This window comes from Xenopus laevis, chromosome 6L (genome assembly GCF_017654675.1).
Source record: "Xenopus laevis strain J_2021 chromosome 6L, Xenopus_laevis_v10.1, whole genome shotgun sequence".
Taxonomy (NCBI): Eukaryota; Metazoa; Chordata; class Amphibia; order Anura; family Pipidae; genus Xenopus; species Xenopus laevis.
Window position 1 is genome coordinate 118,869,477 of NC_054381.1, and position 26,571 is coordinate 118,896,047.

The following is a 26,571-nucleotide window of genomic DNA, read 5'->3' on the forward strand; positions in this document are numbered from 1 at the left end:
ATATGGGAAACTGCAAAATCTTCCCTGCTGCTGCCTCAGGATATATTTTGTGTATCTCAACTTTGTTCTAATCCATGTAATTTATCAATCATGCACATTGATCACCTTGCATTCTGCTGCTGCTGTAGTAAGGAGAAAGATGTTGCAGGTTTGCTGACAAGTCAAAGTACATGAATGATTTCCTTGTTGTATACAGAGGGGTTTTATTTGTGTATATGTACCAGCAGCTTATTTGTGATCATTTGAGGATCCCTGGGTTGCTGTATAATTGCTACCCTGCTGCCTGGCCATACCGTGTAATCCCTCTATCACTTGACCGTAAGCACACAGAACCATAGGAGTATTCTAGTGTAACTACAAATCTGAGAATACCCTGTAGCCCTGCACACTGGATATCTCTTCAGTTGGTTTAACCCACTTTATTAAGTTAAACAATAAGTTTTATTAAAGGGCACCAATCATAACCAAAATCATTTACTAAGTAAATACACTATGTGAAACTTCAAGAAATTTGATTTTTAAAACAGTTAGAATTGTTTGTATAATGTAAATGATCTGCTCACTATACCTTCTGCAAGATCTCCCCTGCAGTTCTAGCTGAGGCAGGCATCTTGGATTTCAATGGCTCCTCCTACCTATATCTTCCCAGCCAACTGTAGCTCTGAAATCTCGCACAAGCTCAGTTCAAATTCCTTGTTTGCTTATCAACCCTTCTAAGCTATTTTCAAATCAGCCAAACCTGTGTGTTAGCTGCTGTACAGTAGTGCTGCCACCTGCTGGAAGTTAGCAGATGGCAGCACTTCTAGTGGATACTTCTAGTGGAGGAGTTTACTAAAACAAGGCATTCTGGGTAGAATACTCAAAGCAGTGTTACAATCTGAGCATGCTTCTGAAATTTGCACATTAGAGTGTCTGTTAGAGTCTCAATATGGCCTCCCTCAGTGAAAGAACCCATTTGACAAAGTAAGGGATTTTTTTAAAACCTGCAGTTTTTACAAAAAACTATATATGTAGTTTGATTAAACGTGTTTAGCTTGTACTGGTCAGATTGTTAATATGTGTTTGATTTTGGCTGTGATAGGTGCCCTTTAAGCCTAGCTTAGGTAATGTAAATATAGAATCACATTAACATTTGTCAAATTCAAAGGCACCAGAAGTGAGCATGCCAATGCAGATGGTTTCATTGTGCTGAGATTCTGTAGCAAGGAGTGATCTAGACGACAAACATCAGTAGGAAATTACTAATGGCTATTTCTTTTAAAAAACTGGTAATTGTACTTCAATATCAAATTGTTTTAGTCCAGCAATCTACAATTGGTAATTTGGAATACTGCATGCCCTGAGAAGTAAACCATAAACTTGATACAGTGCCTTGCATATTGATCCCTCCATGGACTTGTCTACATTTTGTTGTGTTAGAACCTAGAATCAAAAGAGAATTTTTTTTGGGATTTTTTTTTTCATTTGATTTACACGACATACTTTAAAGGAGCAAAGTGTATTTTATTGAGATGCAGTTTTTAAGCAATGAATACCTTTTTATTCAGCAGTTTTGAAGTTTTAGCATTCTGGTTGCTAGGGTCCTTATTGAATAAGAGACTGGAATATGAATAGCAGAGGGCCTGAATAGAAATATGAGTAATAAAAGTAGCAATAACAATAAATGTGGAGCCTTACAGAGCATTTGTTTTTAGATGGGGCAAGTGGCCCCCATTTGAAAGCTGGATAGAGTCAGAAGAAACTACTATTAAAACTAAATTATGAAGACCAATTAAAAAGTTGCTTAGAACTGGCCATTCTATAACATACTAAAAGTTCACTTAAAGGTGAACCTACCCCTTTAAAATGCAGAGGTAGCATTTTGTCCTGTCTTCACCAAGCTGGAAATGAGAAGGTCATCAAAAAAACTGAATTGACCCATGCAAAATTATAGAAGAAAAAAAAGTGGCACGAAAACTTTTTGATGACTTTTCTATACAGCTGTTATCCTCTTTGCCTTAGTTTGAGTTGAGTTTGTCTGCATAAAATTGCGATTGTAACAATGGAACAAGCATGGCCCATTTCAGTGGAAGTTTTGCCTTTTATGTGTGTTTTTTATTTTGAGAAAATGCAAGGTTTTTTTCGAATGGTGGATGTCTTTCTAAGCATGCGTCGCACAACTGTACTCCTTGAGGGGAATTGTAAATAAACAAAGGTGTTTTTGTAACATGTTACTATTCAATGTGTTGAAATTCAATTTCTTAACCAGATAAGAGAACACAAATAACTGTTTGCATTTGTATGAAATACATTCTGATAATGGCAGATCTATTCTTTAGTCGCATAATGGACATTGCTATGGATGGCCTTTACACTGACGTGACATGGTCTGTTTTTAAACAAAAGTGTGCCTTTGTGTAACGGGGTAATGCAATTGATAGTGAATGCTTTGTGCTTCTGTAATTTTCTACTGCTTGCATTATTTTTACATTAAACTCAACATAAAAGAAGTGTTTTTCTTGTGAAAATTGATTTATTCTTGCTTTAATAGCATTGAAAGAAGACACATTACAATATTCCTCTCAACTTACATTGTCAAGAGTAGGTAAGTGCTAGTGATTGCACAGTATTTAATAAACTTAATACAGCTTGATAGAACCTTTATTCACAGCTCTTTGTATTGAGAGAGACCTTTGCCGATAAAATAATCTGATTTCTAGCAAGATTTAGGGGGTTATTTATTAAAGTCAGAATGCCAAAAACTCTTCGACTATAAAAAATAAAATCTGATTTTTAGTGGGAAAAAAACCTCCAATTTTTTTATATGCTGAAGATGGGAAAAAGTCAGAATCTGAAAATCTCTCAGACCTGCTTAGGTTGTATATAAGTCAATGGGAGAAGTCCACAAGATATCCTGATCTGCGCTGGGTTTCGTGCAATAATCCAAAGATTTTGTGGTTTTTGGGCAAATATTCTAAAAAAATATGAGTTTTCTGGAGGAAAATAAAAACGAAAAATTGGTACGATTTGAGTTTTTCATGATTTTTTTCAAGTTTTTTCCCGCACAGGAAATTTATGGGAAAATGTATTGATAAATAAGGGGAAATAACCCCTGCAGATTTGGTCAGAGTAGATTTCAGAAAGTAATTAATTAAATATTTTCAGATTTTGATAAATAACCCCCTTAATGGAGTTAAGGTGACCATACACGGGCCGATAAAAGCTGCCGACAGCTTATTGGCACGTGTATGGAGCACCCAGACGGGCTTCCCCGACCGAGATCTGGCCGAAAGTCGGCCAGATCTCGATCAGATGGGACTAAAAATCCCGTCGGATCGCGGCCGCATCTGTTCGTTGATGTGGTCTCGCGATCCGACCACTAGGATCTGATCGTTAGGCCCTAGGGCCCACAATCGCATCAGCCCGATATTGCCCACCGGATCTCTCCGTGTATGGCCACCTTAAGTCTGTGACGTTACCACCAGTGCCATTTACATCTTTGTGATAGAACACCATAATTAAATATGCTAAATATTCCTTAAGGTTTCTTATTGTGTCCACACCTACAGAGTGTGAAGACAAATTAATCAACATAGTGTACTGAGATTCTTTTTTTTAAAAGAGAACACTTGTTTGACACCAAGAGGGACATTGGACTACTCCCTGAATCATCTTTGTACCTAGACTTTTCAGTAGCTTTTATTTTTCACTTGGGTATAAAACTGTTGTGGAGAGCACTGGAATTCATATTTATATTTTAGCAGTTTAATCACATATGGGACATGTATTTTTTTTGTTGTAGAAATGTCACAAACTGCTTAATTTTGTGAAGTTTTTGTAATTTCTAATTTTGGAGTAGTATTTAACCATTTTGAATTTGTTAGAATGTGGACTTTCTAAAATTGTATGGTTTTCTGGGGTCAACTTACATCTATGACACACAAAATGCAGGCAGGGTGCCAGTGTCAGCCATAAAGATTTGTATGGACGGTTTTCATTTTCAGTTTTCAGCATTCCACACTGTGGTTATCTATGTACACATGGGACATTAGAGCTTTGGCCAGTTTTCTGAATGGAGTACTGTTCATTTAAGGAAAGTTTTGTAATTTGGAGTAGAAAGGCATATTCCCCAGCTTTAAATTTGTCAGAATGAGTACTCATCAAATGATGTGAATTGCTGCATAGTTAAGTTTTGTCTTCTAGTTTTAACTGCACTTAATTAGTTACATAGTTAAAAAAAGACAAAGTCCATCAAGTTCAACCCCTCCAAATAAAAACCCAGCATCCATACACACACCCCTCCCTACTCTCAGATAAATTCTATATACCCATATCTATACGAACTATAGAATTAGTATCACAATAGCCTTTGATATAATGTCTGTCCAAAAAATCATCCAAGCCATTCTTAAAGGCATTAACTGAATCAGCCATCACAACATCACCCGGCAGTGCATTCCACAACCTCACTGTCCTGACTGTGAAGAACCCCCTACGTTGCTTCAAATGAAAGTTCTTTTCTTCTAGTCTAAAGGGGTGGCCTCTGGTACGGTGATCCACTTTATGGGTAAAAAGGTCCCCTGCCATTTGTCTATAATGTCCTCTAATGTACTTGTAAAGTGTAATCATGTCCCTTCGCAAGCGCCTTTTTTCCAGAGAAAACAACCCCAACCTTGACAGTCTCCCCTCATAATTTAAGTCTTCCATCCCTCTAACTAATTTAGTTGCACTTAGTCTCTGCACTCTCTCCAGCTCATTTATATCCCTCTTAAGGACTGGAGTCCAAAACTGCACTGCATACTCCAGATGAGGCCTCACCAGGGGACCTATAAAGAGGCATAATTATGTTTTCATCGCTTGAGTTAATGCCCTTTTTTATGCAAGACAGAACTTTATTTGCTTTAGTAGCCACAGAATGACACTGCCCAGAATTAGACAACGTGTTATCTACAAAGACCCCTAGATCCTTCTCATTTAAGGAAACTCCCAACACACTGCCATTTAGTGTATAACATGCATTTACAGTCATATGAAAAAGTTTGGGAACCCCTCTTATCATTTTAGTTTATCATTGGCTGAGCTTTCAAAGTAGCAACTTCCTTTTAATATAGAACATGCCTGTTGGAAACAGTAGTTTTTCAGCAGTGACATAAATTTTATTGGATTAAAAGAAAATGCATCATAAAATTAGACAGGTACATAAATTTGGGCACCCCAACAAAGATATTACATCAATAATTAGTTGAGCCTCCTTTTGCAAATGTAACAACCTCTAGACACCTCCTATAGCCTTTGATGAGTGTCTGGATTCTGGATGGCGGTATTTTTGACCATTCGTCCATACAAAATCTCTCCAGTTCAGTTAAATTTGATGGTTGCCGAGCATGGACAGCCTGCTTCAAATCATCCCATAGATTTTCGATGATATTCAAGTCAGGGGACTGTGACGGCCATTCCAGAATATTTCCTCTGCATAAATGCCTTTGTAGATTTCAAAGTGTTTTTAGGGTCATTGGGGGTCATTTATCAACACTGGGCAAATTTGCCCATGGGCAGTTACCTATAGCAACCAATCAGTGATTAGCTTTTTGAAGCCAGCTGCAAGTAGAACAATGAATGCAGCAATTTGATTGGTTGCCATGGGTTACTGCCCATGGGCAAATTTGCCCAGTGTTGATCAATTAGCCCCATTGTCTTGTTGGAATATCCAACCCCTGTGTAACATCAACTTTTTGATGCTTGAACTTTATCCTGAAGAATTTGTTGATATTGGGTTGAATTCATCCGACCCTCGACATTAACAAGGGCCCCAGTCCCTGAATTAGCCACACAGCCCCACAACATAATGGAACAGTCACTAAATTTGACAGTAGGTACCAGGTGTTTTTCTTGGAAATTCTTCCGATGCAAAGCGCTTTTTGTTATGCCCAAATAACAAAATGTTTGTCTCATCAGTCCAAAGCACTTTGTTCCAAAATGACTGTTGCTTGTCTAAATGAGCTTTTGCATACAAAAAGCAACTCTGTTTGGGGCTTGAGTGCAGAAAGGGCTTTTTTCTCATCACCCTGCCATACAGATGTTATTTGTGCAAGTTGCACTGAATTGTAGAACGATGTACAGATACACCATCTGCAGCAAAATGTTCTTGCAGGTCTTTGGAGGTGATCTCAGGGTTGTCTGTAACTATTCTCACAATCCTCCGCCATTCCTGTATTTTTCTTGGCCTGCCAGAACTGGGTTTTACAGCAACTGTGCCTGTGGCCTTCCATTTCCTGATTACATTCCTTATAGTTGAAACTGACAGTTTCGAATCGCCTCATCTTTGGATGACTAATCTCCCCGAAAAGGCTTCCCACTGGCTAGTCTGAGCGTTTTCCAAAGTTTCCTCGTGAGGCAATATCGAGTGACTTCAGAAATCAAATCGATCCGAGTGCCAAGCCGCGGGTAATTTAGATTCAAGCCAGCGGGAAGGCTTTTCGGGGAGATTAGTCGCCGGGTGACTAAATCTCCCCGAAAAGCTACTAGCTTTTTTCTGTCTTGGCAACCCCAATACCCCAGTCAATGTCTGGATAATTGAAGTCACCCATAGTAATAACTTGCCCCAGCTGTGAAGCCGCTTCTATTTGTAAGAGTAGCTGGGCTTCATACTCGTCACTTATACAAGGTGGTTAATAGCATACAATTCTCTTTGTAACCTTTTGCCCAGTCAAAATCTCTGCCCAGAGGGATTCCACTCCCTCACCAGTGCCAGCAATGGCTATTTCTTTAGTGCATGGCTTTAAGTCAGGCTTTACATACAAACACACTGCTCAGCCCTTTTTAATCCCTCTGTCCCTCCTAAAAAGTCTAGTCTAGTCACATGTTTCATTCCACCAGGTCTCAGTGATACCAATTATATCATAATTTTTAGAGCATGCAATTAATTCTAGGGCTCCCATTTTACCTGACAACAGCATACAGCAGAAGTTGCTACTTTTTCTTTTGAACTTTGCATTACTTAGTGGAGAATTATTTCTTAAGTTAGTATTAGTCTGTTTTCCTTGTAACAGAGGGACCTCCTTAGCTGTTAAACTGTATGCCCCCCTCACTCATCCTCCACTGCCCCATCTACCCTAGTTCCCCCATAATTCTTTATCTCACCCACGCCCTCCTTGCCTAGTTTAAACACTCCTCCAACTTCTTAGCCATTCTTTCCCCTAGCACAGTGAACCCCCTTCCATTGAGGTGCAAACCGTCACGACTGTATAGGTTGTACCCCAAGGAAAAATCAGCCCTGTGCTCTAGGAACCCAAACCCTTCCTACACAAAGACTTGAGCCACACATTTAGCTCCCTAAACTCCCATTGTCTTCCCAAACTTGCACCTGGCACAGGCAAAATTTCTGAAATAATGACATTGGAAGACCTTCCCTTGATCTTAGAGTCTAGACCTTGAACTCACTCTTTAAGGTCTTCCTTCTTGACAGCAAACTGTTCGGTTGTAGCAATCCGGGCATTAGATTACCCTATCCACTTTCCTAATAATTGAATCCCCTACTGCCACAATCTGTTTAGGCCTGACTCTGCTCTCCTCCCCACCACTACTAGAGAAACTGATCTTCCAGCTGTTAGAGAGATCAGCCCCATTTAGAATTGCCAATCCAGAGTTCACACTCCCATCTTCTTCACACAATCTGGCAAATATGTTGGGATGTATAAACCCCCGGAGCAGACTCCATTTTCCTTTTGCCCACTTTAGGTTTTCTAACTGTCATCTAGCTAGCTGTCTACCTCAACATCCTGCTGCTGTTCTGTTCCCCCCAAACTATCTGACCCACATAGGTCCTGCTTAGTGATGGGCGAGTTTCGCTTCGCCGGAAAATGTGCGAATTTCGCGAAACGGCGAAAAATTTGCGAAACGGCGCCAGCGTCTCGTTTTTGATGCCGGCGCCCGTTTTTGACACTGGCGTCCGGTTTTTTTTCCGACACGGGCGGAAAAAAATTTTGACGGCAGCGTTTCGCAAATTTATTCGCTGGCGGCGAATCACGCAGATTCCCCGCGAATTCGCCAGGCGAATAAATTCGCCCATCACTAGGGCTCCTGCTCAGTGAGCAAGAGACTCCTTGCTCTAAATTGTATTTCATGTTATTTCAGCATTAAAAACAAGGTGTCTATAGGCGTGGCGACTTCCTCCCTCTACTTGACTGGTGACAGGCCTTTATAACTGAAATGGAAACAAAAGTTTGGCTGCTTCTTTTTTGTAACACAGTCACTGTATGTGGCAACAAAGGGAGAAGTCATACAGAAATATTAGTGGGCTGTGAGTCTACTGCATTGATTGTAAAGCAGAGAACATAGTCACAAGCTCTCAGAGGCAAAGTCTTCATGTTCTGCTTTGCAATACATTTAGGAGAGACTTGTAAACTGATGTAGAATATGGGGAGGGAGCAGAAAAATACTGATCTACACAGAGGGTCTGACACAATTAATCACCTCTGCAGGACAAAGCCAGTAGCATAGGAATTCCCGAAATATACACTGGGAAATCTGGAAAGCTGTGGGGTTCCCTATTTGTTAGACTATAAATTTGTGACTATAAATCAGTGGTTTTTAATAATTGTACTTGCAGATAATGAATTACTTCTTAAACAATGAAACATGAAATGCGAAAAGCTCACTCCTTGTGTTTGTTTGCAGCACTTGGTCTGATCAGCAGCACTTCCAATATATTTAAATTAGTTTATTTAAAGGGGTCGAAGATACCGCGCCTTGTTTCTTTTTCTCCTTTTTAAGTGTAAAAAAGCAGCACCTGCGGTATGTGGATCCACTAATCCACGTTTAGGGTAAAATAGATAAAAGTAGTGCTTGGTGCGCTGGACAGCAATGTTAGGGATATATGGAAGTATTTTTTCCTGTCTATGGGATTCCTTGGGGTAAATTTATTAAAGGGCGAAGTGACTAACGCTGGTGAAAATTCGCCAGCGTGACGTCATTTCGGTACTTTGCCGATCTACTCACGGGCACAGGCGTAACTTCACTAGCAAAGGAGACTGGCGCTCATTCACACTCAATCGCCAGACGAATTTGCACTCTGGCGAAGGGACGTAACTGCGCAAATTCACTAAGATGTGGATTTTACTGAACGTTGCCTCTTGCGCCAGACCTCAGACCAGGCGATTGAGTAGAGTAGAGTTTTGAGTTCCTCAAAATTTAGTTATTTTAATTAAGTCCAAAAAAAACGCTGGCGTCTTTTCCTTTTTTTCAGGGTGATAGGCTGCAAAAGAGCATAATTTTTTTTTGGGGTAAACGGCTTCCCCCCTACATTTCCTAACATATGGCACATAAACTATACACTGGGCTCATGTCTAGGGCATTATTACAACTTCCCGGCGGATGCAAATTAGCCAAGGCTAGCGCAACTTCGCTCTGCTTGCCGAATTAACACTAGCGCAACTTCGCTCTGCTTGCCGAATTAACACTAGCGCAACTTCGCTCTGCTTGCCGAATTAACACTAGCGCAACTTCGCTCTGCTTGCCGAATTAACACTAGCGCAACTTCGCTCTGCTTGCCGAATTAACACTAGCGCAACTTCACCAGCATTCGGCGCCCTGGATGCAACTTTCCATGTTAGTGAATTAGCGTTGTCTGAGCAAATGTTTGCCTGGCGAAGTGTTCGCTGCCTACGAAGCCGTCGCTGGCGAATTTTCGCCACTTAGTAATTTGCCCCCTTATGTGTGGTTGCAGGTTCTGATCTAGGAACTAAAACAGTGTGACAACCTACAAAGCATTTTGTTTGTATTAAACAATGGATTTGTCCATTCACACTCCCTGGGAAAGAAGTACAGACATTTCTGTTCACCTTTTGGCCCTCACTGACAATGACCTATGGGGAAGTGTGAGACACAAGGAATTTCTCTCATCTGGGAAGTTTTTTGTCTCTGCCTGGAAGGAATTTGCAGTCAATGCTCAGAAAGAGATAAAGGGCCCCAAAGTGATGTGTGTGTCCTGCACACTAATTAACCATTTAGCTAAGTACACTAGACTAATCCCTCTTAAAGTGAAAGATCTAAAATGTAAATCTTTTGTGCTTTCTAATCCATATTGGAGCCATTCGATTGCTCTGGTGCTTCAACAGGCTTGAGCAGTATTAAATGGCTAGTAACACCAGAAAAAATAAATGCCATAAGTACTTTTACACGTATTGTTTATGCGATTCATTTCTAATTTTTTTGTATTACTAAAGGTAGTGAGTCTATTATTTTACATGATATCTATTCTATTTGCATACAGTACAGAATTCTTAGTTAAAGGTAGGGTTGCCACCTTTTTTGGAAAAAAAATACCGGCCTTCCTATATATTTATATTTTTTCCCTATTAAATAACATTGGGCCCATGATTTTTACTGGTCAGGAAGATAAAATACTGGCCAGATGGTTCATCTTTACGTTAAAGGAGTTGTTCACCTTTGATAAAACTTTTAGTATGATGTATGATCAGTGATATTCTGAGACAATTTGCAATTGGTTTTCATTTTTTATTATTTGTGGTTTTTGAGTTATTTAGCTTTTTATTCAGCAGCTCTCCAGTTTGCAATTTCAGCCATCTGGTTGTTTGGGTCCAAATTAAACCTAGCAACCATGCATTGACTTGAATAAGAGACTGGGATATGAATAGGAGAGGCCTGAATAGAAAGATGAGTAATAAAAAGTAGCAATAACAATAGATGTGTCGCCTTACAGAGCATTTGTTCTTAGAGTAGGTCCGTGACTCCCATTTAAATGTTGGAAAGAGTCAAAAGAAATAACTATAAAAAATAAATAATGAAGACCAAATGAAATGTTGCTTAGAACTGGCTATTCTATAGGGTACTAAAAATAAACTTAAAGGTGAACCACCCCACATTATACAATTGCCAATTCTAAGCAACTTTTCCAGTGGTCTTCATTTTTTTTTTTTTTTTAATATTTCCCTTCTTTTTTTACTCTTCCCAGCTATCAAACGGGGGTCACTGTCCCCAGCCAAAACAAAGCAAATGCTCTGTAAGGCTACTGATGTATTGTTTTTGCTACTTTTTATTGCTCATCTTTCTATTCAGCCCCTTTCCTATTCATATTCCAGTCTCTTGGTCAAATAAATGCATGATTGCTTACTATATGATTTATTGTACTTTACTTTGTGTCACTTGTACGGGGCTCCCTTCATTCCTCTACTCACATTAACATATTAAACATGTCTGCATGGGGCGGAGAGACACTATTAAATGAAAAGGACTGTTCACATTTGGTGGAGGAGATGGATATTTGCAAAAAGCCACCTCTCAAACTGATGATTTTTTTCTGAGAGATAATACATTTTTATGACAGGTTATGGCAGGTAGTGGAATGCTTTCCATGCTGAAATGTCAATGACCCCATCAAGCCCTTTGGATTTGATCAGGCCCCTGCCCCATACTGTGCATATAGGAAAGCTGGATAAATGTACAGGCTCGAGCAGGGAGAAAAGCCTTTTTACAAGAGGGACAGTCCCGTTCTAGGATCACATCTTCATTTCCATATACGTCCTGGGCCCGCTGCAGCCACAGGGTCTGCTTCCTCTCCTGGTTGCTATATGTGTCCTACTCTTCCAGTTCCTATCTTTCCATAGTATATAGAGACCATTAGATCCAGGGTTGAACTGGGGAGCCCACCAGGACTCCTATCCAGGGCCGATGTTTAGGGCCCCCTCTGGACCCCCTACTGCGACACCGCTCATGCGCAAATGGAGCACTTTTTTTTGTAGGGCCAGGAGATCGGGAGAGGGGCTCTGGCCCGGCGGGGGCCCACCAGGTTTTTTACCAGTGTCCCACCAGGCCAGTCCAACCCTGATTAGAGCTCATGTGGAATATCTAAGGATGCTAACAGGATTTTACACATTATTAGATATACCAGAAACCTACTAGCCAATAGGAACAACACTGCTTGTAAATGCATTAAACCACATTTCCTAACTGGCCCCTGCACCAAAATTAGGCTTCACTGGGGAATCTTGTCAAACCTGTCAGTGTCAAACTTCCTCCTGCAATCAGGAGCAGTCTATATTCAGAGACAGCACTGTATTACAGGTATGGGATCTGTTATCCAGAAAGCAGTTATCCAGAAAGCTCCCATAGACTCCATTTTATCCAAATAATCAAAATTTTTAAAAATGGTTTCCGTTTTTCGCTGATTTAATAAAACAGTACCTTGTACTTGATCCAGACTAAGATATAATTAATCCTTATTGGAAGCAAAACCGGCCTATTGGGTTTATTTAATGTTTATATAATTTTCTAATAGATTTAAGGTATGAAGATCCAAATTACAGAAAGATCCATTATCTGTAAAACTCCAGGTCCCGAGCAGTCTGGATAACAGGTCCCATACCTGTACCAAATGTTTAAGTGATTCTTTCTGTCCAATCACTCTCTCTACCAGAAAGTGTAACTGCAGCCTTAAACAATGCATACAATATTTTTATGAATCTCCCCCACCAATTAAATAAACATCATGAGAAATGTAACCATCTGGATTCTGCGTAATGTAATAAAAAATTTCAATGTAAACTGTACCTTGTATATAAACAAGCCATATGTACCCGTTATAGATACAAGAATGTATGTTTATTGTGCAAGTGTTCTGCATGTATATTTCACTTATACAACCAAGTGGGAGATGCAATACTTCTTGTAAGAGATATTCTCTAACAGACAGTGTCCTAGTATTTCTATTTTTAAGAGCTTACAGTTTTGCAGAGCATACAATATAGTTTGGACTTGCTATTTTACCTATTTTGTACTCTACTTGTAAAAACTTGCAGCCCTGGGAAATAATTTAACTGGGCACCCTTCCATCTATCCTGTGAAATACGCTTGCATTTCCCATATTGACCACAAGGTGTCGCCTACAGCTTAAAAATGATTGTGTTGAGCAAGTATCCTTCCAAGAAACTTGTTCTTTATTATTATTATTATTATTATTTGTTAGTTTACATTGCACTGTTTATAGATAATCATATTCTTTTTTTCCATCTCTTTCATCTTATCAATTAACTGGCAGTTATGTACAGGTTTGGGACATTCTGGTACAGGTACAAGACTTGTTATCCAGAATGCTCGGGACCTGGGGTTTTCCGGATAATGGGTCTACCCGTAATTTGGATCTCAATACTTTAAATTGACTAAAAAATGATTTACACATTAAATGAACCCAACAGGAATGTTATAATTAATTATATCTTAGTTTTGATCAAGTACAAGGTAATGTTTATTATTATAATTATTATTATTATTATTATTATTATACTGTATGAAAAATGGTAATCATTTTAAATCATTTTTAAAGATTTGAATTTATTTGATTTAAATGAAGTCTATGGGAGATAAACTTCCCGTAAGTCAGAACTTTCTGGTTAGAAAGTTTCCGGATAACAGGTCTCATAACTCTACATGGTATGAGCGCTCTCCAATATAATTTAGACAGACACTGTCAATTCTCTGTTATCTTGGATTCTATTCAATATCTACCTACCCGCAGTTATTTCATGGTCTCCAAAGATGCTGAACCTTAATGGGCATACAATTTGCACCCACTTTTGCCAATCAATACATAGGCTGTTGGGAGGAGTTTGGAGGCATCTTTGGAGGTGGAAATGATGGTTCTAGTCATATAATTTTGTACAAAAGGTACAATAAAGATTCGATTTTTATATAGCAGGCGGATACATCACATTTAACTAAATATATATATAATCTTGGGCATGCTGAATTAAGTCTAGTATCCATAAACTCTTTGGACCTACAGTTTTACATACAGAAAAGAAGTTGTTCTTCGTTTTATCATCAGCAATGTGCAGGTAATACATTGTTGTGAGCAGACTCCTGTCATTCCAGACACACTTTTAAAAGCATAGCCCGTGGTCAGATTTATAGGCTCCCCTATGAAGGATTCCTTCTTGGTGCAGGGAGAAGTTATGGCAAAACAAAATTTCAGGATCGTGGTTATAGTCAGCCTAATATTAGAAATGCCTGAGAGTGAGAGAAATACCACAAGTCGAATTATTAGCTGAGCGCCCCAAATCATTTATCTGGAGGGTAATGCCCCAGTTTTTTCTAATAAATGCAGCAGCCAATATGACCACATTGGAACTTAACTATCTTGTATAATGACCAAAATTGTATTAAATTATAATTGGATGCCTATTTGTCCCCGAAATGTATTTGAAAAGCCAAATAGAAATTAGTTGGAAATGGGAGCTACAAATGTGGGTCCATTCGGTGGGAACGTTTCTAGATCCTTTTCAAGTAGTGTCACAGACAGATGCGATCCGACAAATCCACCAAACTATTGCACAATCGTGCATCAAATGATTTTTTTTCGGCCAACATTAGGCAGTAAATCGATCGGTCAGGTTAGAACATTTTCATCACTCACAGTGGAATATATCCATTGTCCAATTGTTTGCAGGGCTAAGCAGGCAGCTTGAACTTCAGCTTGAACAGGACAATATCTCTTAAAATGGTCGTTTTTGTTGATGGACAAATTATCGAATCAAATGATTGTTTCAGGTCCTACGATAACGAAAAGATCTTTAAGAAAATCTATAGCCACTTTTATTCCCACTATGTGCAGTGTCCATTCATTAGGTGGTAGTGTGGAGTTAATATTAAAAAGTGATGAGGTCAAATGGATTTTTATTTTGGACACAATGCACTATAGGACAGAATTCTATATTTGATAATAGCTGTTATGTTTGAAATTGACTTGAATTAATAGATTTATTTATTTCATAGACATAGTTTATGTCTGTATGTTCTGGCTTCAATGAAGGGCAGATTTAGAGATATTGAAACAACAACATTGGGGATGGGGTCTTTAAAATTGTGTGATTGTTGCCTATGGTTGTGAATAATAACTATAAAAGGCATTCGTGTGTTTGTTTATAATCTGATGGGCTAAAAAAGCCTTTTTTATGCTTTGGAGTCCTAAGCCGTTTACTCTGTGGACCTCGTTGTTGGTTCACAGAGTAAACAAAACTAGAATGATAGACATGCAGGTGATAATGTATCTAGGGATATTTGATATTGTCAGTTTGTGTTATTTTAGACATGGGGCAACAAACAGGTGTACCTGATATAATCTCCTTATCCACCAGTAATAATAACTATGTAACTATGTATTAAGTAGACTGTTATACAGTAGATAAGTTCTCCTCACATTTACTTTGTTTAATGTATTGGGTCTATGTCACTGAGCATTTCCTCCAAATAATTCTGAGCCCTCTGCAACCTAGATATAGGGTTTTAGCTCATTGCATAGTCCTTCATCTATTGGTAGGGTTGCCACCTGGCCAGTATTTTACCGGCGTGGCCAGTAAAAATGATGGTTGAGCCCAATGTTATTAATAAGGAAAAAAGATGAATATATAGGAAGGCCGGTATTTTCTTCCAGAAAAGGTGGCAACCCTATCTATAGGTACACAAACCTTCCAATGCTGAATTTCCCAGTTACATGGAGCAGAATTTAACAAACAACACTGAGCTCACATATCAGGCAGGGACTGGAGTTTCTCCTGCTAATGTGCTATTAGCCTTTATGTCCACCCATGTTTTAACATGTGCAGATAAGGGGCAGTTCTACAATACAGCCATTCAAATGGACCTCTTGCTGGAGATGAGCAGCTGCCCAATATACTCTTGTCTGTTGTTTATATTTGACCAGTACTTGCCCCCACTCAGCATATTTGATTCTATTTATGGAAACATTTGGAGGTTGTGCATCATACTGAAATGATCTCAAACCAAAATAAATTCGTCCACTTTTCTGCTGGCCTCATGTTAAAGGGATGCTGTTGCGGGAAAACATGTATTTTTTTTTTCTCCAAAACTCATGAGTTAATAGTGTTACTCCAGCAGACTTCTGTACTGAAATCTGTTTTTTAAAAAAGCAAACACATTTTTTTATATTTAATTTTAAATCCGACATTGGGATAGATATATTAGCCATTCCCAGGTGCCTCCAGTCATGTGACTTGTGCTCTGATAAACTTCAGTCACTCTTTACTGCTACACTGCAAGTTGGAGTGATATCACCCCCTTTCCTCCCCAGCAGCCCATCAGCAGCCTATCAGCAGCCTTCAACAGAACAATTGGCGGCTAACCAGATATCGGTTATCTGACACCTCTGCTGAAGGATTTGTTTATCCCTAGTGTAAGTTTATATAGTATATATCAATATTAATAATAATATATCAATGTTAATAATATACCTCAACCCACTTACTAGGGTCTCTGGTTCTTTTGAGCAAGCAGACAATGAATCCACACCAATAAGCGTATATATTAAAGTGATATATTGTAAAATAAATCAATCGATTGTTCTACATAAATGATTACACTTTGGGGCCGATTCACTAAGGGTCGAATATCGAGGGTTAATTAACCCTCGATATTCGACTGGGAATTAAAATCCTTCGACTTCGAATATCGAAGTCAAAGGATTTAGTGCAGATAGTACGATCAAACGATCGAAGGATTATTCCTTTGATCGAACGATAAAATCCTTCGAATCGAACGATTCAAAGTATTTTAATCCAACGATCGAAGGAATATCCTTCGATCAAAAAAACTTCGGAAAGCCTATGGGGACCTTCCCCATAGGCTAACATTGAGTTTGGTAGGTTTTAGGTGGCGAACTAGGGGGTCGAAGTTTTTTTTAAAGAGACAGTACTTCGACTATCGAATGGTCGAATATTTGAACGATTTTTACTTCGAATCCTTCGATTCGTAGTCAAAGGTCGAAGTAGCCCATTCGATGGTCGAAGTAGCCCATTCGATGGTCGAAGTAGCCCAAAAAAAAATTCGAAATTCAAAGTTTTTTAACTTCGAATCCTTCACTCGAAGTTAGTGAATCGGCCCCTTAGACTAAACAATAATTACAATATTTACAGTTACACATTACACAAGTCTACCAAAGAAACAGAGGAATAGTGTTCAGTTTCATCTCTGCCTTCCCCTCTGGTCCTCGTTTCTCACATGTTGTCTTGTCCCAGGATCCTCTGGCTCCTTTCACATTTGTCCAGCGTACTTTTATTCTGGGTTCTCACCTGCCCCTACAGAAATCCTCCCAACTGCCAAGATGCTGTGATAAACCCCCATCTTGCCTACATCCTGTTGAGCAAGTTTTCTCTCATACAAAATCAGTTTTATGTTCCCCCCCGCAGACATAGGCTTTAGTTGTCACAGGAAAACCTTTGTTATGATAATCAGGGCTTCATGTAAGTAAGTTCCCTGAACAACAGCTTTCATATTAAATAACAAAATCAAAATGGCAATTTCTTACACTAGCCCCATCTAGTGGTAGACATGAGAATAGTACCAAAGCAGGAAAACCCCTGCTTTTTTCCCCGCTTGTACTGCGCGTTCTCCTTTGAGCCCTGCAAACCTAGGAATGTGGTATAATACAATGAGAAGGGGAGAAACAATACCTGTCTAAAAGCAAATAAGTCCAAGCTAAATATGAGTCCTGAAAAAATCAGCAATGTCCACAATCCTTATCCGGCTCACACTTGTTTCCCCTCAAGTCCGAAATCACAGTATCTAGAAAAAAAGAGCCAGCGCCAACCTTACGCGTTCGTTGGCGACTTCTTCAGAGGCTTTGTATTGCTGCGCAAATCAGATTGCACAGCAATACAAAGCCTCTGAAGAAGTCGCCAACGAAACGCGTAAGGCTGTGACGTCACTGGAGGGCGCCCGGTTGGGAGAGCACGAGGAGAACGCTGCAGGCTGGTTTCCATACCCCGCGGATACAGGAACTTGTGCGCCAACCTTAAAGGAACAGTCCCAACAGGACGGAGCATGGTTATGCTATTTAAAAGAGATGCTATGTGAGTGCATTTTTGTTTTATCTAATTTTAAATAAAAAACGTTTTTACACTATTTGCTGCCACATATCACTCAACAGTGATCCAAGCAGGGAAGCTGAGACAGTTGTTGGAAAATCTATTTTCATGCGAACGGAATATCTATTTACAAAATTATATACCCACCTAGAAATCCATTAAGGAAAGTTTGAAACCTCTCCCTATCTACAATATAGAAGGTGGTGGTGATAACTACAAGGGTTCACATATACGGTGGTAATTCTAACCTACCCTTTAAGCACAAAGTGGTGCTGGTTGAAACAATATTACACTTTATGCCTTCTTTGTTTGGCGCCCCTGTGCCTTTGGCGCTGGCTCTGTTTTTTCTAGAAGCTGTCTAAAAGCAGTTCCACCCTGAAGTTCTGGCTCTTTCTCAAAGCTCAGAATCAGGCACAATACACTGAGATGGCTGCCCCCACACCAATAGTTAACAGCTAAAAAAAATACATTTGTTGGTTCAAGAATAAAATTTTAAATGGTAGAGTGAATTATTTGCAGCGTAAACAGTGTCATTTAGAAATAAAAAGTAAACCATAAAAATCATGACAGAATCCCTTTAAGGCACAGTATGATATCTTGCTGTAGCAATGACAGTCGTTTCACTGACCCAAAAGAACACACAGAATATTGCAACATGCTGTGAAGGAATTGCGACATGCACTGCCCATACAGAACACTAACTAATGCAACTGTAACTCAGGCAGTGGCAGATTAAGAGATGTCAGTCCCTAGGCTACATCCACAGGTCTCCTGTCTAGGCTACTGCTAGGTCCAGATGCGTGCTAACCCAGGCCCGCTTGCACCCGAGCTCTCTATGTAGGATTGAGTTTGGCACACGCTAGTCATGTCACACACCTGGGCACACACATGCGCTTTGCCTGCCTGAGAATAAAAAGGAAGGTGGCAGAAAACCAAATGCAAAACTTTTACAGTAAATCTTATGGAAGTGTTAATGGTTTTAGTATCTGTGAATTCCAAAGTGATCTATTATTTTAACATTTCCTTTTCTTTTAAAAGGATACTTTTGCGGGGGAAACATTTTTTCCCCTAAAATGCATCAGTTAATAGTGAAATTCAGCACTAAAATCTGTTTTTTAAAATAGCAAATAGATTTTTTTAAATGTAATTTTGAAATTTGGCACAGGGCTAGACATTTTGTCTGTTTTCAAGGTGCCCTCAGGTCATGTGACTTGTGCTCTTATAAAGTTCAGTCACTCTTTACTGCTACACTGCAAGTTGGAGTGATATCACCTAACTCCATCCTCCCCTCCCCCCAGCAGCCTATCACCAGAACAATGGGGAGCCAACCAGATAGCAGGTACTTGACACCTCTGCGGAAGGATTTGTTTTCATCCCCACCTAGTGGTAGACCTGATAATAGCAACACGACCTAGGTTAAATGCAATGGGAAGGGGAGAAACAATGGCTGTCTCAAAGCAGTTCCATCCAGAAGTGCTTGACTTTAATTGAACAGAAGAGAATTAGAAAGCTCAATGCAATCCAAACAAATTCTGATGATTCAAGACAATAATTAAGCAGTAAATGCATTGAAAAATAATCTCCTGATGGTCAGAAACATGTTGTTTCACAAATAAAACTTTCAAATGATTGTTTTGTACAAGGTGTAGGCTTTTTTAATTTTTTTTCAAGAAATTACAAACACAATTTTAAGGCTAAAGAAAACTGAGGCCTCTACTCTACAGGTATAAACAGTGAAGCCCAGCAGCCAATAATCAGGCGCATTCACTTACTAAGGTGCAGTGAGCAAAGTGCAATCTCCATTTTTTTCCCCACATTTTCCCAGAATTCCAGCATTACTGCAGCAAACTGGAAATTCTCTTGACATAATTGCGCTGCATCTACCACTGCATCTAATTTGATGCAACTCCCCGTGTGCTTTGTCACAAATCAGGCACAGTTGCACAGAATATTATTTACGGTGTTTGCTGCTGGTGTTTGCCATGCAAGTGATGTCTGTGCCTGATTCATTAGGTGCAAATGTGCCGCGCCTATAAATGCCTGGTGCAGAAGTGCCAGTAGATCCAGGGTTTCCCTGCGTCAATAGGTGCCTGATTTGGCACTGAGTGCAACTATACTGAAATGCAAAGAGTGCATTTCAGTGCAAGTACCTTTAACCCTTTAAGTCCCACAGATTGTAAAATCTACGATCTGTGGATAAAGGGACTGATGTGCCACAGATCGTAGATTCTATGATCTGCCGTACTTCTGGGTATGCCAGCGAAAGAGCAGCTTTTAAAGCTGCTCTTTCTCTGCTCAGGGCCTAGGGCAGCAAAGTTTTAGGGGTGGCATGCTGCCCACTTGCCATATAAATAGAGCTGTACTGGGGACTGCACCAGCTTTCCTGTCTGTCCAGTTTGGCTCCTATTTCCTTAGGTAGAGGGCAATGGAGCGCAAACGCAGGTTGAGGCAGGCTCGCAGCGTTCCTAGTGCGTATGCATGCGGAGGGACATGATCGCATGCCGGCCTTGCATTTTGCCAAGTATACACGTACACAGACACACATCATTTTGTGGCTTTTAATTTTTTACTGCATCAGTTGTTTTTTTTGCCTGAAACAAATGTTTTATCTCCATTGCGAATAGTTTCTGTCCGTAAAACATATTTGATTAAGCCAAAATATTAAACTGTGATTGTGACTGCTGTGATTATACTAGGCGAATAAAAGGCATTGAGTGGTTTTATTGGATTGTAGTGATTTTATTGCATTTCACATTGTTCTTTGTTACAGGTTTTTGCCCCTGGAAATTTTTTTCTGCTATTATCAGGCTTACCAGAGTCTGGAACCAAGTAGCTGGAGGAAGGCCGCTCTTACATTACCCCACACAATGTATCCTCAAATATGCATAGAGGAGAAACTAGTAGGGGAAGGTATGAGATCCGAAATAACAGTCGTGGTGATCGCGAAGTACGGCTCTCTGTAGTGAAGAGTTAGAATGGGCCGAGTCAGGGTAGGAGGAAATCCAGCGTAGTCAGGGACAGGCAAGGTCAAATCAGGAAGGCAGAGAAATTCCAAGCGTCAAAGCAGTAAGGGAGATCAGCAGATGTAGTCAAGATGAATTCAAAAATCAATTCACGAAATAGAGTTCCAAAAGTCTTAGGTAGAGTAGCCAAGATGATGTCTAAGCAAAGTCCTTACCTTGAAGGAAGTTTTAAATAGGCCCCACGTCAGGGCGCCTGCGCCATGTTGCCTGCGTCATGACGTTGCGTCAAATCCGGAAGCGTTGCATCAAATCCGGAAACGCTGCATCACGCCTTGGATTCCGACGTCTGTGCAGAAGGACAGTGCCAGAACCCTTGGGATCCTGACAGCTATATTCATATTCATATATTCATATATATATATTTCATATCATATTGGGCATCAAACTGTTCAGTAGACCCCTTGTGTTCATATTTAGGATGTTTTTTTATTGGTACTTAATGAAATGTGGGGCATATAATGGGGTTAAATGCAAGCTTTGTGTAGTTTGCAGTAGAAAGACGTCTTTATCCATTTTAGATTCATCAGAAAGTGTACTTTCCAAAAATATATGGTTTTCTATGGTCTCCCTACTCTTAGAGAGTCTTATGACACATAATACACACTAGGTACTTATATTTCAGCACCAGAGTGTCAGCCGTGAATATTCACATGTGCTATTTTCATTTGGGTGCCTCTGTACGCCACATCACTTGGTAAATCTATGAATATTGGGCATCAAAGTGTTGAGTAGAACCCTGGCATTCATAATTAGATGTTTTCTTTTGGTACCTAATGCTAAGAGGGAGATAAGATGCTAGAAAGTGTAAGCTTTGAGGCAATTTTCAGATATTTCAAAACCGTCAAGCTTGGGAAAGCATTGCAACTCAGTAGTTTGGAGTAGAAAGACATGGTTAACCATTTTGGATTCAGCTGAATGTGCACTTTCCACAAATATATGATGTTGGGGGTCAATGTATCTTTTTGTGAAAATGCAGTAAATGTGTTGATTATTCAGTAGCTGAAGTGACTTCCAGGACAATTTGTATACACTAACTTCATTTTGGGGTCTCTACACGGAAGATACTTTGGTAAATCTATTCATAATGGGCATCAAACTGTTCAGCGAACCCCTGGCATTCATATTTAGGTTTTTATTGGTACCTAATGCTATGTGGGAGATATACTAAACGTTTTGAGATGATTTTTTTCAGACTCTTCCAAAAATTTTTATAGAAACTGCTACGTTCAGAACAGCTTTGATGTTTGGTAATTAGGGGTAGAAAGACATGGTTACCATTTTGGATTCAACAGAATTTGTCCTGTTCAAAAATATGTTGTTTCCTTCTGTTCCAGGATTTTGTGGCTTTGCAATCTGAAGTACGCCATAGTCTGCTGTAGTGCTTTGAACATTTGGTAATTTACTGCAGGGAGTTATTGATCTATAGTCAGAAATCTCCATAAAAGATAAAACTATACATATCTGGCATTGGCAAGACACTTGAGGCTTTCCAAATCCGTTTAATTCTTGTGCATAAAATAAAATATTATTATGGTATAAATCCCTATATCATGAAAAAAAATGTTTTTGGTATTTAGAGCTCGAAATCTTGTTCCAGATATGGAAATACACAAAAACTCAGATTTAGAAAGCTCATGGTCAACAAACTCAAGTATAGTGAACGTAAATTAACCTTAATGTGTTTCATTTAGTCTCAATAGAAGAACCAGAAAGCTAAGACCAAGGCAGACTCTGCTGTACATTAAATAAAAAACCTTCTAAAGGGACAATATATATATTATCAGGGCTTGTATTGAAACTGGTCTCCTTAATTTTCTGCCAGTGAGTGCCAGCAAAAAACTCTGCAGGGGAAAGGTACAGGATATACAATATTATGGTGTTTTGAGACTACTGCCACCTGCTGAGCCTGCTGAGTTCCCTTGGGTGAATAGTACAATAACTTTCTCTGCACTAAAAGATACACAGTCACTGATTAAAAAAAATAATATTTTGCTTTTATTTCACATGCTGGTTGTTCTTTTCTCATTTAGACTCATGATAGGACTGGTTTAAACATTTGTTAATGCTAATTTCTTAATCCAGTGCAGAGAAGGAGAAGGGTATGGGGATCCTCGCAACCACCCTTTCCACTGGATTTAAGACTGTAATCAATTTTATCTCCAAGAAATCTTTATCCAGACCTGCCACAGATGGGCTCATAGCCTGGCAAATACTTAAGTATCCCTGCCCTTTTTCCCATGGATCTGGGACTGTGGACTGAAGCTATGACTGCAGGCATTCTGATCTTTCAACAAAGCCCATCAGTTATCCAGTCAAGGGGTCTAGTTGTGTTAGGTCTTTCCTTTAAAAAAGAAACATTCAATAGACACAGGGTATTGTTATTAGTACAGGTATGAGATCCATTATCCAGAAACCCATTATCCAGAAAGCTCAGAATTATTGGAAAATCGTCTCCCATAGACTCCATTTTATCCAAATAATCCAACTTTTTAAAAATGATTTTTCTGTAATAGTAAAACAGTAGCTTGTACTTGATCCCAACTAAGATATATTTAATCCTTATTGGAAGCAAATTATTTATTTAATGTTTACCGCGTATACTCGAGTATAAGCCAACCCGAGTATAAGCAGAGGTACCTAATTTTACCTACGAAAACTGGGAAAACTTATTGACTCGAGTATAAGCCTAGACACAACTACAGCCCTGTCTCATAGCAGCGCACATTCCACCAAAGCGACCCCCCCAGCGATCAACCGGACTTCTTTGCAAAGTTGATGGTGACAGAGAATTGCCAAATGGATTACTGTGAGCATTGTCCCACTGTCCCACTACCATGTGCAGAGGGTGCTGTGTGATATTGCCATCACTGTTAATCTTTTGTATAACCAACAGAGGGCGCTGTGTGATATTGCCATCACTGTTAATCCTTCATATAACCAACAGAGGGTGCTGTGTGATATTGCAGTCACTGTTATTCTTTCATATAACCAACAGAGGGTGCTGTGTGATATTGCAGTCACTGTTATTCTTTAATATAACCAACAGAGGGCGCTGTGTGATATTGCAGTCACTGTTTTTCTTTCATATAACCAACAGATGGCGCTGTGTGATATTGCAGTCACTGTTATTCTTTCATATAACCAACAGAGGGCGCACTGTTATCCTTTCATATAACCAACAGAGGGCGCTGTGTGATATTGCAGTCACTGTTTTTCTTTCATATAACCAACAGATGGCGCTGTGTGATATTGCAGTCACTGTTTTTCTTTCATATAACCAACAGAGGGCGCTGTGTGATATTGCAGTCACTGTTATTCTTTCATATAACCAACAGAGGGCGCACTGTTATCCTTTCATATAACCAACAGAGGGCGCTGTGTGATATTGCAGTCACTGTTTTTCTTTCATATAACCAACAGATGGCACTGTGTGATATTGCAGTCACTGTTATTCTTTCATATAACCAACAGAGGGTGCTGTGTGATATTGCAGTCACTGTTATTCTTTAATATAACCAACAGAGGGCGCTGTGTGATATTGCAGTCACTGTTTTTCTTTCATATAACCAACAGATGGCGCTGTGTGATATTGCAGTCACTGTTATTCTTTCATATAACCAACAGAGGGCGCACTGTTATCCTTTCATATAACCAACAGAGGGCGCTGTGTGATATTGCAGTCACTGTTTTTCTTTCATATAACCAACAGATGGCACTGTGTGATATTGCAGTCACTGTTATTCTTTCATATAACCAACAGAGGGCACTGTGTGATATTGCAGTCTCTCCCCAAGCGAACTGTTGGTATAGGAATGATTAAAAGTGACTGCAATCTCAACTACTGCCCACTGACTCGAGTATAAGCCGAGGTAGACTTTTTCAGCACATTTTGGATGCTGAAAAACTCGGCTTATACTCGAGTATATACGGTACATGGTTTTCTAGTAGACAAGGTATGAAGATCTAAATTATGGAAAGACCCCTTATCCAGAAAACCCCAGGTCCTGAGCATTCTGGAGAACAGGTCCGAAACCCGCAGTATAATTTATTTATATAATGCTGACATATTCCACAGGAGAGATTAAACATCATTCATCACAGTCCCAATGTATGTTCAGGGTAGAACTGGGCTGGGAAAAAACCTGGTTGTGGGTAGCTGCCCAAGGGGGGCCCTGAAGTTGGCAGGTGGAGTCAGGGGCCCGGAGCAGTGGCATGCAGGCTCTGATATGACAGCCTCGGTGGGCCTGGACCCCAAAAGTTCAACACTGTGTATGTTACACTCTAAAGTCCCTATCACATTCACACACACATGTTATGGTCAGGTTTAGGAAACCCTGGTAGACACATATATTTGTGGGTGTTCAGTGAATCTGAAAGAGTTCAGTATAAGGAAACCGGGCACCAAACGTGACTATTTTATTCATATAGACCCAATAATAATGGCATTGATTAAGTTCTGGTGCGCAGGGCTTCTTGCACCTCATACCAACCTACCTGTTGTATCAGTTAGCCAGAATAAAGTGCTTAGTGGAAGGAAGTCTTATACATTATACTCCCATTGATTAGGCTTGAGTTACACTAAGGGCTCCCTTTAGTTGCTGGTATATAAGTGTATGGCTAAGGCCATGACGTGCTTGGGTGACATTTTTGCACCCCATTTACAAACTGGTCCAAAATAATGCACCCTAAATTGTATTCGGTACCATTCTGCTTAAACTCTGTGAAACAACTGCTTTATTGTGGAAAAATATCATTAAAACTTTGCACAGGTTAGTCATTGATGTTGTCTATGAATCTGTGGGCGCTGAAGTAAAAAAGATGCTAATGAGAAGGAATGAAATACATAGCAATTTCAAACCATTCCTAAATATTTTGTACTCAGTAATAAATGCCGGTTTGTTTCAGCTATAAACTATGTGTGCAAGGCACTGCTTTCATGTGAATTTTTAACAGTCTTTGAAAGAGGTTGAAACAGTTCACATGAAAGTATTTAGCCCATCAATCCAAAGGTTCAGTGTTTAACTGATATGACGTATTTGACAAAAAAACAGAGAAATGGGGGCATAGGTGGTGTAAATAGAAAGGCAGGCAACCTAGCAATAAGTAAGAACCGCATGGCAAAGTGCCGCAAAACAACAAGCTTATGATTAACCCTTTGACTGCAAACAATGTAGAATCTATATGCATTGTGTGGGGTGGTTTATGTTTGCTCCTATAGAAGCGCAACACACACAATTTAGGCATGGAAAGTTACAATGTTCTCTTTAAGCTATGCACTTTCCCTTTAAGCTGTGCAAAATTTTGAGGCCGGCGCACAGAACAAATTGTTGTGCGCACAAAGAATTTTGCATATATTTTGCATTTGTTCCGACCTGCATACACAGTTTTTAAAAATATGCACACAAGTTTAAACTGTGCGCACAAAATAATGTTTTACGCACATAGTGGAGAACAGGCCCAGATTTTGGGCTTGGGGCCCCTAGGCCACTGGGTCCTGACATCTGGCCCCTCATGAGCTCACACCTCCCCCGATGCACACGCAAGCACTGGGGATTGTGTATACTGGAGTACGTGTCCCCAGGACTCCTTAGGTTACAGCTGGGCGGCATGCCACCCTTAAACAAAATAGCCTGGGCTATTGTGGCCTCTCCACAAATCTGGGCCTGGCCAAGAAG